The sequence below is a fragment of the Euprymna scolopes genome, chromosome 9 (genome assembly GCF_053919585.1).
Source record: "Euprymna scolopes isolate OS-2025 chromosome 9, ASM5391958v1, whole genome shotgun sequence".
Taxonomy (NCBI): Eukaryota; Metazoa; Mollusca; class Cephalopoda; order Sepiida; family Sepiolidae; genus Euprymna; species Euprymna scolopes.
In genome coordinates, this window is record NC_136490.1 from 96,974,220 (window position 1) to 96,992,687 (window position 18,468).

Sequence of the window (18,468 nt, forward strand, 5' to 3'; positions counted from 1 at the left end):
ATTCCAATTCTTTAAAAATCTCTATAGAGTTATGTTTATATTTTTTCATTTTCAGATTATCGTAAATACGCATGTAGTATTTGCATATATTTTTGCAAGCATGAAATACACTTTTGGGAGGTGGAAGTGGACTTGGAAATGGAGGTGATCTATCGATTTTAGTTTCACTGGTAGTTTAAAATGAATTAATGGTACCAGCAAAGTAAAAGTAAGTTTTAAAAAAAAAAAATGTTTAAATTAAAAAAAAAAAACAGTAATTAAAAGATTTTGGTTTTTGGCATTAAAAACTCGATAAAAAATATTTCTGATTTCGATACCCACCAAAATTCTGATTTTTCCGATTCGTAATGTAGTCAGTTTTTCTAACATGTATTCTGAATAAAGCCTAGGTACTGGGCGAAATATTAATTCCAATACTAATTGCCTTGATATCTCTCCATTCCAATTATTCTATCTGTTATTTAATTCTTTTTTTTCACTTTTGTTATTTTAATATTTTGCCGCTTTATCATCCACTAACTACATACCTCATGCATACTTCATGTTCATCCTTTTATGAACATATTTCGTCTTTTAAACTCCCCCATTACGTTTTGCTTATGCAATTTATAATATTGTGCCGTCATCATTCATACGGACAGTGAAATCGATGCCAAGATCGCTGACATAATTATCAAGAACACAAACCATACTATCTGATAAAACAATAAGCAAAGGAAATTTCATGAAGGCCACTGGAAAATGGTCCAAAGATAAAAGACCTGGTAATTGAATCAATACAACATGGCGAGGTTGAGACAGGTGATATTAAGCATTGCTAGAGCCCAGGGACTCATAAACTAATGGACATGGATTTATATACACTGTGTCCTTGGTAACATTAATATCAACATGCATATATATATATATATATATATATATATATATATATATATATATATATATATGCATATATGTATTAAATGACTTACTCATTAAGTAGTTTTCCAACAAATGATAAAAAAATATAAAAATAATATTTTTTTAATATAGTTTTAAAGGTTAAAAAACTTCCAAGACTATACATATATATATATATATATATATATATATATATATATATATATATATATATATATATATGCCATATCTGGGCAGGAGCTGCTAAAAACAGCCTATCCTGCCTTGACAGAGTACAAAATAGACTTCGTGGCTTAGTGGGGGATGCCCTTTTTTCTACCCTGCAACCTCTCTCCCACAGAAGAGACGTTGCGAGCCTATCCTTGTTTTATCGTTATTTCCATGGCAGGTGCTCGTCTGAACTCCAATTTCTGGTCCCCCCCTCGCCAATCTTTCACGAAAAACACCCATCTAGCTGAATCCACTGTGAAAAATTTCCTCCACTCTTTATCTGTGCCTAAATCAAAACGTGGATTCCATGAACAAAGCTTCTTTCTTAGAACTGCACGCCTGTGGAACTCTGTTCCGTCTGCCTGCTTCCCACCTGACTACAATTTGGATGTCTTCAAGTCCAACGTTAACAAATTCCTAATGAACCGCCCCCTTAAGTAAACGCTTCATCAAATCTCCACACTAACGTACTGTACTTGCAATAACCCTTATCCCTGAATGGCTTCCGGGCCTTGATAAGTGTTGACCACCATGTAAAATATATATATATATATATATATATATATATGAGCCTGGCCAGTACCAGATGTGTGACCATTTGGGAAGGTAAGGCGCTGTATATACATGGCCGAGTTGTAGAAATTTCCAGGTTTGTATCTAGAGGCGCATTAATTAACTGAGAGAGATGCACCCCCAGTTGTTAAGACATGCATCTCGGAGAAGGAAACTGACGTAAAAACCTGCGGTCAGCTGTATACTCTATCATGTGGCAGTCATCTGCACTGACGAAGGTTAGCAGTAATATCAAAAACGTGGATGGTTCTACACAAAGTCTTCACCACTATAAAGAAATGTGTGGATTTCCAAGTGGCTTAGTTGTTGTGGTGGAACCTAATATGTCGAAATCGATGGGAGCGTTCAATATATATATATATATATATATATTTATTACATTTTCACCCCAAACCAAGCACATTGCTAATTTGTTGTAGGGGGCTACTATCAAAGACATAAGCATCAGGCGTACTGTGTAGGAAGTTGGGCAGCAAGATGTTGATTCACGTTACACTTGAACTTCTGCATGTCAATACAGTTGAGGAAGCAGGAACCCAGAAGGGAATTCCAAATTCTAGCAGTTCTGGGGATGAAACAACTGGAGTAGAAGGTTCTCTTTCATCTAGGGATCTCAACTGTGAAGGGGTGGGATTTGCTGCTTGTCGGGTTTGTCGGGGGTATTTACGTCGAGGGCGTACAAGTGCCTGGAGTTCGTCGGAGCATTCACCGTTAAAGTACTTGTAGAACAGGTAGAGGGATGCTACATTTCTTCGATGGGACAGAGACTGAAGCTTAGATGACAGTTCAGGACCTATCAGGTTGGCGACTCTCTTTTAAACCTTGTCTAGGAGTGAGAGACTAATAGCAGATGCACCAGCCCAAAAATGACAACAATACTCCATACATGGGCGAATGGTGGCCTTATAGAGGTACAGGATACTTTCAGGTATTAGTAGATTTCTAGCACAGTAGAGAGAGCCTACCTTTTTCGCAGCGGTTCTGTCAATGCTCTCAATGTAATTTTTCCAACTCATGTTCCTGTGAACGTTAGGCCGAGGAGTTTAAAAGATGTACTTTCAGATAAAAAGTCTTTGGCCATTGCTATTGGTGGTAAAGAATGTTTCTTGTAGTTATTGAAGGAAACTAGTTTAATCTTGGCAGCATTGAATGTGACCATCTATTTTTGTCCCCATTCTACTACAGATTGGAAGTCATCCTCTAGTGTTTCTGCCATTTCTTTAGATATGTGTTTATTTTCCTGTCGTGTCTGTTAAAGAGAATGGTGTCATCAGCATATATACCCATCTCACAGATAATTTTATCAAGGAGGTCATTTATGAATATTAGGAATAATAGAGGTCCAAGGATAGACCCCTGAGGCACTCCTGCATTTATATCATATTATATATATTGTTTAGATGTACAACTATCGAGGACAACCTGAATTTTTCTCTTATCTAAGAAGGATTTAATTATGTTAAATATTCTTCCAGTGTTACCGTATGATCTGATTTTCCTGAGAAGACCATACCCTGTCAAAAGCCTTAGATATATCTAGAGCTACTGATCTACCCACCCCTGCTTTGTTAAGTGAATGGTATATACGCTCAGAGATTACAGTTAGATGTCTGCCATGGAACGGGCTTGCCTAAATCCATATTGTTTGTTGGTCAGAAGTTTAGCATTTGTAAGGTGATGTACTAGAGCTTGGTTAATTATGGACTCAAATATTTTGGCGAAAAGTGGGAGGAGGCTAATGGGGTGGTAATTTACTGGGTCAGTTCTTTCACTTGACTACTTGAAAACTGTTACCACAGAAGCAGTTTTCCAGCAGGCAGGAAAGCAAGATTCATTAAGGCATTTGTGTAAAGTTTGGAGAGAACTAGAACTACTTCAGTGGAGCACTTTTTTAATAGTTCAGCCGGGATGAGATCAGATCCACATGCTTTTGAAGTGTCAAGATTTTTTATGATAGCATGCACCTGAAAAGGAGTGATTTTCAGATCGTCTAGTGTGGTGTCTGTCTGCAAAGGAAAGTCAGGGAGGGGGTGGTTAGCAGGGTCCAGCGTGAAGTTGGAGGCAAACCAACTGGCAAGCATTTCAGCCTTCTTGTTTTTTTTTTTTACATAGGCGTTACCACTTATCAAGGCCGATAGGCCACTCAAGGATAAGGGTTAAATAGTGTAGAGTAGTCAAAAGGACAATATAGTAATCGATAGTAATGGAAGTTCGATAAATTTGTTAACTTAAGTGGAATGGCTCATCAGAAACTTGTTCACATTGGACTTGAAGACAACCATATCATAGACGGCTGGAAAGCAGGAAAACGGAAGACAATACCACAGGTGTGCAGTTCTAAGAAAGAAGCTTTGATCATGGAATCTATGTTTAGGTTTAGGCACAGATAAAGAGTGGGGGGAATTATTGATAGTGTTTTCAGCAAGACGAGTGTTTCTTGTGAAAGTTTGGCGAGGGGGGACCATAGATTGAAGCTCAGTCGAACACTTTCTATGAAAATAACTATAAAGCAGAGACAAACTCGCAACATCTCTTCTGTGAGATAGAGGTTGCAGCGAAGAGAAAAGGACATCTCCCACCAGGCCACAAAGTCTATTTTGAACTCTATCAAGGCAGGACAAGTCTTTTCTAGCAGCTCTTGTCCATATGTGGCAACAGTATTCCATCCTTGGACGTATCTGGCTCTTATATAGATAGGGAATTGCATCAGCAGTGAGACATCTACTGGATCGATAGAAGGATCCCACCATTTTTCCAGCGACCTTGGCAACAGATTTGATGTACGTATTCCATTTAAGATTAGGAGTAAAGGTCAAGCCCTGAAGCCTGTCAAAACATGAGGCCTCCCCAAGATGAGAGCCATTCATTTTAATTGATGCCAGATGGGGGTCAGAGCGTTGATGATGTAAAGAGAGAAGCTTGGTTTTAGATGCATTACTGTCTTAGATGTGTTACCATAGATGGTAGTGTCGTCAGCAAAAATGTCTACGAATGATGTAAGGATGTAATTTGGAAGATCATTAATGTAGATCAGGAAAAGAGTTGGGCCCAGGATGGACCCCTGAGGGACTCCAGCATTAATACTGTGAGCTTCTGATTTTTGCCCATCAACTACTACTCTTATGAACCTATCAGAGAGAAATGATTTAATAATTGAGAAGACATTTCCAGCTATACCATAGCTAGAGATCTTGTGAAGTAGACCTTTGTGCCATACCCTATCAAAGGCCTTTGATATGTCAAGAGCAAATGCCCTAGAAAGGTTGCCTCTGTCGAGAGATTCACTAATCCTATAAGATATAACTGTAAGCACATCTGCTGTAGATCTAGCAGAACGGAAGCCATATTGTCTGTCACTTTATGTTATTTTTGCTGAGATGGTTGATTACATCTCTATTTAACACAGATTCCAGCAACTTACTCATGACGCACATGCCTGTACTGAGAGTGGGATGAACGATCACCTGAATTCTTAAATACAGGGCATAATGATGAGATTTTCCAGGGTGATGGGAAGCAATTCTTGAAACAACGTTTAAACAGTTTGGTAAGTATGGGCGCTACCTCTGGTTGAAGTTTTTTGAGTAATATAATGTGAATACCGTCAGGGCCGGTTACTGAGCAAACAACCTCATGATTGTTGGGGGAATTGTTGATTGCCCATTATTTACTACTGTTGTAGATTTTCCAGAAGTCACGGGTTCCTAATTTCTGTGCTTCGATGCGTTTTTTGGTGGTTTTAGTAACTTCTCTCTTAGCTGTCGCTATTTCTTTCTTACAGTTATTTCTGGCTTCTATATACTTTTGTCTGTTTGAACTGGACTTATGTTGGTTAAACTTGGGTATTTTATATATATATATATATATATATATATATATATATATATATATATATATAAATTACAATAAGTTTACCAAGGTAATGAAAATGGTAAACTTCGAAACTCCGCAGATTAAAAACTATCCACTTATCTTGTGCTTCCTTTTTTAAAATTAAATATGTTTTTAACTCTTTTTCAAGATGTCTTTTAACATGTTTTATTAATCATGTGTTCATATATATATATATATATATATATATATATATATATATATATATATATATATATATATTGTATAATATATACAGGAATTTACATTTATATCGGTAGTCGGTACCGACGGTTTCAAGCCCGGTAGTTGAGGACTGCTCTTAATGTCCGCCTCAGGCTCTCTTCAGGCGACTCTCATCGATGAGTGTCGGCTGAAAAGAGCCTGAGGCGGACATTAAGAGCAGTCCTCAACTACTGGGCTTGAAACCGTCGGTACCGACTACCGATATAAATGTAAATTCCTGTATATATTATACAAAAAATATATTGCTCTTATTTCGAGAAAGGTTTTTTCCCTAATAATAGAGCACTGTATGGGATTTCTTTTTCTACAAAAAAGTATAAGTATATATATATATATATATATATATATATATATATATATATATATATATATATATATCCTAGCAGGGGCGCCCGGCTTTGCAAGGTCATAAAATATGATCGAATATATATTTTAATTTACGTAGATTTTGTATTTATTATTATAGTCAGTTATTTTATGTTATAATCATGATTTAAAAAAAGGAAAAATGATATGAGTGCCATCAGTTGAAATCGAAACCGAAAGCAAAACAACAAAACATCGTTTTATGATTAGAACTACGACTACAAGTCAAGCAAAGAATGACGTTTATTTATTTGGTTGGACGGTCCACAGAGTTATATATATATATATATATATATATATATATATATATATATATATATACTAGCTGTACCCTGCCACGCGTTGCAGTGGCTTAATTTGGTGTAATGGAAAAATTTAATAAAAGAGAAAATGCATGTTTCTTATATTAGTACAGCAATCCACTGCAAAAAGTGAAAAAGAAGGCGAAAGTGAAAAAAATGGTGCTCTTGCAGAATTTGATCGGGATCCTCGAGAGTTTCTGTCAATCATTCATGTTTTGGACTTGACCAACAATCAGTGGATGAAGCCGAACGTAGCAAAAATGTTGAAACGCTAAATGCTTTTTTTGTTGTTGTTGTTTTAAAAAATGTGATTTAGTAATTAATATTTGGTTGATGGTGGGGGAGGGGGTTACTATACACAGATTCGAAAAAGTCGTCCAAAAACAAATAAATGAAAGCAAAGGTAAGGTAATTTACGTTTCTACCTAATTGGATAATTGTTTAGTGTTTTTATGTAATGTAAAATGTTTAATTGGCTCAAAAAACAGAAATGGTCGCGAATTCTGTTGAATACGTTAAGTTTGGGAAAGTAAGTTGAAAACTAAAAACTATACAAAACAGTGTCTGAAACTCACCGAACATATGTTACCATGACATAGGCTGGCATAATGGATAGGTTTCTGACAGTATTTTGTATAGTATTTTTAGTTTTAACTCACTTTCTCCAACTTAAAGTAATCAACAGTGTCCATCACCATTTGTAGCTTTCAAATACACCAATAAACACTGTTTTTCGAGCCGACTAAACGTTACATTAAATGAAAAGGGTTTATATTACTAAACACAGATACAAAGAAGTTGTCAAAAAATAAATATATAACAAATAAATGTTATCAAAGGCAAGAAAAGTAAGTGTTCTACCTAACTGGATAAGATTTTAGTGTTTTTATGTAATGTATAATCGGTTCAAAAACATTCAATGTTTATCGGTATATCTGAAAAATACAAATGGCGGCAGACTGTATCGAACACGTTAAGTTTGTGGAAATTTTGGGAAAATGAGTTTAAACTAAAAATACTGTTAGGAACTCACTCAATATATGTTACCATGATATAGGCTAGCATATAATCGGTGGTTTTAAACTTTTGCTCGATACAGATGACGACTTTTAAAAATCCCTTTTAGTGATTACCTGGTTTGAGGATATTTGTACAACTAAACGGCAAATCTGCTCAAAAAAATCCGGTATTATTTTACTTTAAGGCCCGTTTCACGTTCATATATAACGAAATATTTTATTGTAGATTTCGGTGTGCTAAAAACGAATCTGCAAACCGTTTACGTAGCAAAAAAAAAGTTTTCATGACATTCATGAAATTACTTTTTCGAAAAGTGGGTGATCACTTTTCAATGTAAATTTAACTTAGAATGAGCACCCACTTTCTGGCCACCTGAGAGAGGGGCATTTTTCTGTTTCTTGGCTAAAAAGTTTTTTGTTTGATTTCTTTTGCATGGTAATAACCCCTGAACTCTGGAACTATTTTCCATTTAACAGCCGTAGCCTTCGTTTACGCTATGCGTAAGCATAAACGAAAGCTGTTTAGCCAATAAACATGGGAAAAAATCCCCCCTCTCTCAGGTGGCTAGAAAGTGGGTGCTCATTTTAAGTTAAATTTACATGGAAAAGTGATCGCCACTTTTTCGAAAAAGTAATTTCTTCATATCATAAAAACTATTTTTTGTGACGGAAACGGTTTGCAGATTCGTTTTTAGCACACCAAAATCTACAAAAAAAAATTTGTTATTTACGAACGTGAGACGCACAGCCCTTAATAGAAAATTATATCAAAAATCCGGGGGAAAATAGTTTTCAATAAAAACAGCAAATGAATTCGATAGAAAAAAAATGGATGCTATTTTTTTTTTCTTTCTGTGTGTTTCTTGGCTAAAAAGTCTTTTTGTTTGATTTCTTTTGCATGGTATTAACCCCTGAACTCTGGGACTATTTTCCATTTCACAGACCGTAGCCTTTGTTTATGCTATGCGTGAGCATAAACGAAAACTGTTAAATATGCATTCTCGTACCAAACTGCCATGTCAAAAAAACCTTTAAGCCAATAAACACGAAAATAAATGCCCCTTCCTCAGGTGGCCAGAAAGTGGGTGCTCATTTTAAGTTAAATTTAGATGGAAAAGTGATCACCCACTTTTCGGAAAAAAAAATTTCTTCAGATCATGAAAACTATTTTGATACTCCTTGGGCGTTGAGTTCCATGGCGACCCGCAGAATTATTTAATGGTCGTTCCCTTAGTACCCCCCTAGTCAAGGCTAACGCATGCGCACGTAACATTTTTTATTTATTTACTTACGTGGTGGAGTTTCTATACTGATAGGTTTTTTGAAATTTTTTCACTGGATTATTATTGATTGAACACTAACCAGATTATGAAAAAAAATTGAAAAAAAAAATCATTTCAACATTTGAAAGGGATACTCACTTTTTAGTTACCACGTTCTGGTAAATCGGTCACTTTTTATTTATTTATTTATTTTTTCGAAGTGTCTTCGGGAGATATAAAATGGTCGCATGTTGACGAAGCAATGTATCGGGAGGCGTACGGGATTAAAAATTACTGGTAAATTTTTAGATTAGGTCCACCTCCTCAATTTTCTTTTAAATGACGACTTGAAATTGTTTTCGACTATGCTGAATACGAAAATCGCATCGAAATTTTGCAGAAATAAGTAGTTATCAAGATATAAAAAGTTGTATTATGCATTGTAATCTTTGGCGGCCATCTTTTTTACGTGTGTGTATTTGTTTATGGCGCGTGTGCACGTAAAAAGATGGCCGCCGAAGAATACAATGCATAATACAACTATTTATTTCCGCAAAATTTCAATGCAATTTGCGTGTTCAGCATACTCGGAAACCTATAAATGTCGTCATTGAAAGGAAAATTGTGGAGGTGGACCTAATCTAAAAAAATACCAAATTATTAAACATTTCTCCAGCATGTTAGTGAAATTTATAATACTTTAAAAAAATTAAAAAGAAACAAAACAAAAGTTTTGAAAAAAAACTCACCTTTCACAAAAACAATTTTAAAAAAAAAAAACACAAACTGACTAAATAAGTAAAAAAAAAAATAATTAAAAATCTCGAAACTTTATTTTTATGAAAACAATAAAAAAAGTCCTGTTCTCTCTATTTTTTTTTCTTTGAGAAACAAATATATTTCTGACTTACAAATGCGGTAGAGACTCATTATTTTTACTTTCTATGGTTTTGATATACCGCGTTTTTATTGCTTACAAAATGGGTGACTGATTTATCAGAACGTTGTAACTAAAAAGTGAGCACCACTTTCAAATGTCGAAATAATGATTTCTTTTTTACATTTTTTTTTTTAATAATCTGTTTAATTAGTGTCCAATCAATAATAATCCAGTGAAAAAAAATTCCAAAAACCTATAAGTATAGAAATTAAGCATGGGAGTATACAACAACGTCGCCTTTCGCACTTTTACAAACATTTTTAAAAAAAAGTAACTAAACCATTTATTGATAATTTGTCACGTGTACAAACATTTATTTATTTACGTAGGCTTAACTCCTTTCATGAATAAGAAAAGTTTTACTCGTTAAGAATGATAAAAGGAAAAAGTTACTGAACATTTATAAAAGGACTTCTTTTCATGAAGGCCAGAGGAATAGTTGGCCGAAAATTCGTGAAACAACAACAATAAATAAAAATGGTGCTAATGCAGAGAGCCGCGCTATTTTTTAAATCATATTTCCACGTTTAAATAACGTTTTACGATATGTTTTTTTTATTTATTCAATTGTAAGGTTAAAGTACAGAATAGGTACAAAACATCCTTACCTCCCCATGTTAAGAATGACTTTTTAAATAATAACATTATTTCAGCACGGATCACTCTCTGCATGAGTAATCTTATATAGAAAAAAAACTCAAAAGCAAGCAACAAAAAGATGTGTAAATTAAAAAATTTGAAAGATAAACAAATGAAATATGTTTTTTTTTGTTTTTTTTTTACTTATCGAGTTAACAGAAAATTAAACCTTTCGTCAATTCGTGGCTGTGAAATGAATCGAACCGGAAGTTCAGTTTTATCAATAGAACAGATTCGCAGAAACGATTAAATAAATATATTTATTTTATTTAATATTTTAATTTTTATTCGGTAAATTTATTTTAATAACATAAAAACATACCTCGACTCTAAAAATGGGTTGTCTGAAAATTTCAAATAAATTGGTAACGTATAAACATGGTTTTATTTGTTTAGAACGAACCAACTTTACATTTTATATATATATATATATATATATATATATATATATATATATATATATAAATTCGTATTTCTGTCTGTTTTTTTTTGTTCACAATTTGATTAATCTATATAATTATAAAACTCAAATGACCTTGCAACGATGTATGTACCCCACTTTCCAGTTTACAACATCTGGTTGCGCATGCGCGCATGACCTGCGCACTGAAATATTAACGTTATTGTTTCGAAATTATTATTTAACATGGGAAGAGTGGGGTTTAAAATAACTTAAACGTAATACAGAAATGAACGATGTAAAAATAAAAAGAAGACAGTATTAACAATTTTTTATTTGGATAATTTAAACGCGAAAAACCAAAACAAAAGAACAATTGGGATGTGTTGCGGGCCAGGATTCTTTATTTTTTGTTGAAAAATGAATGTTTTAGGCGTAACTCGCGTTCATGTCAGCGTGTGAAAAAGGAGTGAGTAATGTAGTGGAACGAGAAATGGCGGTCCAGCGTGTAGACAAACAAAAAGATAGAGGGTTGGCATCATTAAAGCTATGCGCACATGTTGGTACTTATCCACGTGGAAATGTCTTCAGGCCACTAGCTGTGGACACGGTCTTGTCTGGTTGATGGACCAAAGCAAAAGGAAAAAAAGAGTGAGAAATTCAATCCAGTTCATGGAGAGAGAAAGCGTATAAAGTGTACATACTGTCTGTTAACTCTTGCCCCACACAGTAGCGAATGGTTCGTTGACCGCTCAGCTTGGGAGCTACGTCGAAAAGAAGGAAAAAGCTTATTGCTCTTGCTTTTATAGTTGTTCCGGTGGTTTTTTGCGCATGTGTGGATTTCCTTCAAAGGGGAAGTGACGTTGCCCATGTGTGCGTACGTGTGCGCGTATGTGTGCGTACATGTGTGTACGTTAGCGTGTGTATGTATGCACGTGAATGCGAGTGTATGTACGCGAACGTGAATATATCTACGTGTGTGTACGTGTGCACGTATGTTTGTGTACGCGTATGTGTATGACAAGAAAAATGACTTGAGATGTGAACGCGTATTTTTGTGTGAGACGAGAAAAGGCTCGCACAGATGCTGAAATATTTACGTTATTATTTCGAAATTATTATTTAACATCGGAATAATAATTAATACAGAATAAATAATAATGTAATACAGAAATGAACGATGAAAAAGTAAAAGCAGATATATCAAAATTTGAATTTTACTATAAGTATTATGGTATCTGTTCAGTGCACATTTACCTATAAGTATGGCCAACCACTTATAATTCAGTAACTGTAATTTTTTTTTCAAAAATAATCAATTAGGATAAACGGAACGACTCATAGAAATCTATCTATATTCTTTTTTTATTTTAATATACTTTCATAGAAATGTTTCTGCTATGTAAAAAAAAAACTATTTTCTTTACGTCACATGTGTCACACTCATACATGAATTCCATAGCTAATATAACATACTGACCCAAAGGGTCACGGGGAGTCTAGTATATACAAAATGTTCCTTACCTTACTCTCTCATTTATTTCTACATATAATATGATTCTTGCAAACTAGATACAATAAAGAGATCATCTCATTTGCATATTACATTAAGAAAAATCGATTTTATTAAATAGCGGTATCTTAGTTAATGTTTCTAGTTAGAGATTTGTTATAAGTGTTCTATTTTAAATCGTTATTTAATAAATTTTAAACAATAATTATATTGATAACATATTTAATTAAATTTATTCCAACGTCGATTTTTAAAAAAATCTTTGTTTTAGAGTTATTTGCCCCTCCGGAACATAAACAAAAAAAATAAAAACTATCACCTAATAAAATAGTTTTGTAATCTCAATAAATTTCTAGCTTGAAAAATAATTCCGAGTAGATAGAAAAATGTTTGGCTTTTATTGTTTTTTAAATATTCAAAAAAATAAACACTTACGAAAAACTGAAGAAAAGATTTCATCTGTTTGTTTTTATTATTCTATAAATGGCTATACAGAAATCAATAAATTTTTTACGATGTGACCCACTTAAAAAAATGAAGATCTACTTTTTTTGCCTAATACGTTTAAATAGCCTTTATAAATAAGGTAATCTGGAAGAAAGAGAGAGCCTGTTTCCTCCGTTTGACTATAGGTGGCGTTACTGTCTGTCCACCCAGTTACGGAAGCACAAAATGTATATAATGGCACCCTTGAAATAAAAATAAATGTTTTTATTATATTTTAATTTTAAATATGTTTTTTTTTTTTGCAAACATAGTTAAGTTTTATTTTTTTCAACCATATTTACGTTTTTTTTGTTTTTGCAAACATATTTAAGTTTTATTTTTCCAAACATGTACGTTTTGTTGCTTGTTTATTTTCAAACATTTACGTTTTTTTTTTGTTTTTAGTTTTTTTTTTTACAAGCATAAACTAAATGTTTTAGCTGTATTTTTCCGCAATTAACGTTTTTTCTTTACTCTTTTTTTATGGACCCCCTTTTAAAAAATTTTTCTGCACTTATTTTAGTATATATATATATATATATATATATATATATATATATATATATATATATATATATATATATATATATGTGCGCGTGATCAAAGAAAGAGCCCACAGACAAAAAAAACGTAAATATGTTTGAAAAAATAAAACTTAAATATATATTACCATAAATAATATGAAAGAAATTTTGAAAAGAAAAAAAATTAACATTAGAGTGGGGAATCACTTTTCCATATTGATTTAACATAAAATGAGCACCCACATTTTGGCCACTAAGAGTTCAACGAGACATGTTACCTCTAGCATTTTTTCAAGTTTGGTGATCGAGCCAGTTGGGGGACGTGACAAATACAATTTTTTTATGGTGGCGGAGGGGGAATTACATTTAAAACATAAAATAACGATAAATTTAATTAATTTTTATGAGATCACTCTGTACTTTCACCTAACAATTTCATGAACAAAACGAACCCCAAAATGTGATAAATTACATTGGGGGGAGGGACATTATAATTAGTGAAAAATTACCTTGGATTTATTTTATGTAATGTACATTTTGGTGCACTTTAAAAATATTATCTTTCATCTAGCAATTAATGATATAGATATAAAATTTTTAATGATTTTTTTAAAGTGCAACAGAATGTACATTATATAAAATAAATCCAAGGTAATTTTTTTATTTAATTTAAATTAGATTTTTATACTTTACTTTGTAAAATTTATAAAAGTGTACTTTGAAGATAAATAAATTTAAAATTGAATCTTGTACCTTTATTTTTAAAGCCTATAATAAAAACATTTTGTTTAACAATTTTCATGCCTTGAATGAAATGCTTTTCTAACTTGGATATATATATATATAATTACCCCCGTATTTGGCGCAATTACCCCAAACTACAGTGTATATATATATATATATATATATATATATACATATATATGGTGTTAATCGTGACACCCTGCACTGAAGAATCCCGAAAGGATGAAACACTAGTGTCTGTAGGTATTTAATTATTATAGTAAAAAAAATAATTATATATATATATATATATATATATATATACAAAGATATATATATATATATATATATATATATATATATATATATAGATGAATGAATGGATAAATTGATATGTAGATAGCTAAATAGATGGATGGATGGATGGATGGATAGGGAGACAGATATAAAAGAAAAGAATAAGTCACTGAACTAAAACGGTTTAGGAGTTATCCTAACTTAAATGATTTTCTATACATTAAAAAAAAATTAAAACATGTACGGTAACATATCTCCTGGATATAGTTTAAAGTTGCAGTTATATTTATAGCGTTGAGCACGTATTATACGTTGTGTCGATTGTGCCTTCTTTATTTAATTTTATGGACAAAGTACAATTATATAAAATCAAATCTTTGGCTCTTGTGAGAGAAAACACACGAACTACTAGGGCCGTTTTTAATTAAATGAATGCATACATGCATTTCTATCCGTAGCACGGTCGTAGGTGACTAAGGAGACGCAAAAATGGCGTATGTTTTATTATTTGTTGAGTTGCATCGATGCGAGTTTTTCTAATCTGGGCAAGTTGAATTGTAATGCAATGAAAGATGAAATTCGCTCCGTGCATTGAACAATAAGAAAGCGTTAGGAACCGTCATTTCATTTCATTTCGACACGTAAAAAACGATAAAGAAATAAATAAATGATAACCATCAAGCTAAGTGAAATGTTCACGTGATATTAACTGAAGCGCGACTGCAGCAGCTGCAAAGGAATCGGTCAGGTCGAACGGACAAACAAAGGTTGGTGGAGGAAAGGAAAGGTGAAGGGAGAGAAAGAAAGACAAAGTGTAAAGGAAGGAAGAAGGAGGACAACAACAACAACAGCGATAATAATAATAATAATAATAATAATAATAATAATAATAATAATAATAATAATAATAATAATAAACATGAACAACCTCATGCATATGGATGACCTAAAATTTTTCACAAGAAACAAAAAGGAACTGGAGACACTAATGGACACAACCAGAATCTTCAGACAGGATATTCAAATGGAATTTGGAATGGAAAAATGCGTGCTGCTAATTATAAGAAATGGAATATGGAGGCAACAGAGGGTATAGAACTACCAAATAAAGAAGAGATGAAAATACTAGGCGAACATGACATCGACAAATATCTGAGAGTTCTGGCAGCAGATACCATCACCAGAAATTAAAAACAAAATTGGAAAAGAATACCGAAGGACAGTGACGTGCAGAGAACATTTTCAGGGCAAGTGCTGAAGTGAAAAAAAAAAAAAAAACAAAGAAAAAAAAACAAAAAAAAAACGGCTAAAATATAGTTGTTTTTTGTGTGTTTTACATAGGAGTCACTCGTGGATAAGAGTTAATGAGTGAACAGTAATCAGTGGGATAATATTGTGATAATCGTTAATAGTGGAAATTTGGTAAATTGTATTATTTAAGGCGACGGCTCATCAAGAATTTGTTTATGTTAGATGTGAAGACGACCAAATTGCAGTCAGCTGAAAAGCAGGCAAACGGAAGAGAGTTCCACAGGCGTGCAGTTCTAAGAAAAAAGCTTTGTTCGTGGAATCTACGTTTAGTTTTAGGCACAGATAAAGATTTGGGGAAATTATTGATAGTGGTTTCAGCTAGACGAATGCTTTTCATGAAAGTTTGGTGAGGGGGGACCATAGATTGGAGCGCAGAAGAACACTTACATTAAAAACAATGATATAGCAGAAACAGGGTCACAACATCTCTTCTGTAGGAAAGAAATTGCAGAGAAGGGAAAAGGGCTACAAAGTCTATTTTGAACTCTATCAAGGCAGAATAAGATCTTTCTAGCAGCTCCAGCCCAGATGTGGCAACAGTACTCCATCTTTGGACGGACCTAGCTCTTATATTGGTAGAGAATTGCATCAGCAGTGAGATATCTACTGGAGCGGTAAAAGAATCCCACCATTTTTCCAGCTATCTTGACAACGGATTTGATGTATGTGTTCCATTTCAGATCAGGAGTAAAGGTCAAGACTTGGAAGCTTGTCAAAAAATGGAGCCTCCCCAAGACGAGAGCCATTCAGTTTAATTGATGCTAAATGGGGACCAGAGCGTTGATGATGAAAAGAAAGAAGCTTGGTTTTAGTATGGGTGCTAGTTCTGGTTGAAGCATTTCAACACTATAATAGGAATGCCATTAGGATCAGTTGCTTTACTGGAATCAAGGTTCTTGATTAGCTTGGCAACATCATGTACAGATATTTATAGCATGTTTTCAGAGATAGGAGGAAATACAGGGAGTTGGCAGTCTTGATCGCATAAGGTAGAATTAGCTACAAAGTTCTTGGCAAAGGGGTTGGATTTGTCTGATGCTGACGAGATTATCTCAGGTCCATTGATGATGGAGCACACACTTCTGTTCAGTTCTGTTTGTTAAATAACAAAACTAGTGGGAACCAAGCTGCTGCTCAGTTACTTTGAATTTAATGGACCGAGCATACAATTCACTCCCATTCTTTATTACTCTTTGACAGTGGTTGCTGGCAGTGCTGAAAGCAGCTTTAGTCTCAGTACATCTATTATGTTGAAAGCAATGGAAATAGTGATTTCTGTGTGCAATGGCAGCAGCACATTCTGGAGAGAACCACGGTTGGCCGTTAGAGTTTTGCTGGTTTTTTTCGCAGGGTATGAAGCGGTCTATACCTACAATTAACCATTTTGTCAGGTCCAATACTATTGAGGACACATCCTTTTTAAACATAGAATGCAAGGGTAGATCTAATATAAATATATAGAAGCTATCCCAGTCAGCCATAGAGTATCGATATCCTGTACAATGGAGAGGTACTATTACATTTTGTTTTTATCTTAACTGATACAACAAAATGATCAGAAGATCTCAGTAGAGACAGAATGGAAGATGAACATAGCTCAGGGCGAGTTGTGAGGAAAAGGTCTAGAAGATTGCATACGGACCGTCAGTGTCAGGCACACAGGTGTGTTTGTGAAGAATCTGAGTTAGGTCATAAGCAATGGAGAAGTCGTGACAGAATGTCCCCTCATCATCTGTCTTGTTTGAGTGGGCTAACTATTCCACATTGTAAACATTGAAGTCTCCATAGACGTGAATGTTAGCTGAAGGATAAGCAGACAGGATGTTGTCAATTTTTTCAGATATGCTCTTAAAGATAGTAACTCCGTAATGTGGATAGTAATGCACGTGTCTCGGAGGAGCACAGTCCTATAATATGTTTCTCTGAAAAGGGCAAATTTAAAACAAGATTAAAAGGGAACGGTTCTTGGGCACCCCTAGCACCCACATCCCTGCCTAAGAAGAACAAGAAAACCTCCAGAAACTAAATTATATAGTAGGAAACTAATAAAAAGTGTAAGCATATGATCAGTATAATTAGTACGATACTCTGGACCGTTCATAGGCTGGACCAAAGAAGAACTGGAACATCATGACCAGAAGAATAAGAAACTCATTATCATGCGCAATGCATTACACTCAAAGAATGATGGTGACCAACTCGACATGAAAGGAAAAGACGACAGTAGAGAGTTTGTTAGTATAGAAGACTGTGTGAAAAACGAATTAGAAAAAAGGGCATAACGAAGAGCACAGAAAAGATAATCACTGCGACAACAGACACTGTAAAAATGAACAAGATAGAAAACAAAGAGAAAAGGGATAAGACGAGAAAAGAAAAGTGGGAAGAAAAACAGCTGCATGAACGATTCATAAGAATGGCAACAGATGAGGCTCATGAAAACATCTGGACATAGCTATGAAAATTACCTAAAAAATACCTAAACAGACTGACTGAATCACTACGAACAGCGCCACAAGATAACGTGGCATTGGCTGTAGCAATAATGTAGATTCATTTGAAAATAGTGTCGAAAAAGGTGGAGAGTACTGGAAATCAAGCAAGACATGTTGTTATCTAAACCTCAAGGAACATAACCGATTATTATCAGTCCGACATCAATTGAAATTATTGGCTCTCGTCTTGGGGAGGCCTCATGTTTTGACAAGCTTCTGGGTTTGATCTTTACTCCTGATCTGAAATGGAACACATACATCAAATCCGTTGCCAATGGAAAAATGATGGGATCCTTCTATCGATCCAGTAGATATCTCACTACTGATGCAATTCTCTATCTATATAAAAGCCAGGTACGTCCAAGGATGGAGTACTGTTGCCACATCTTGGA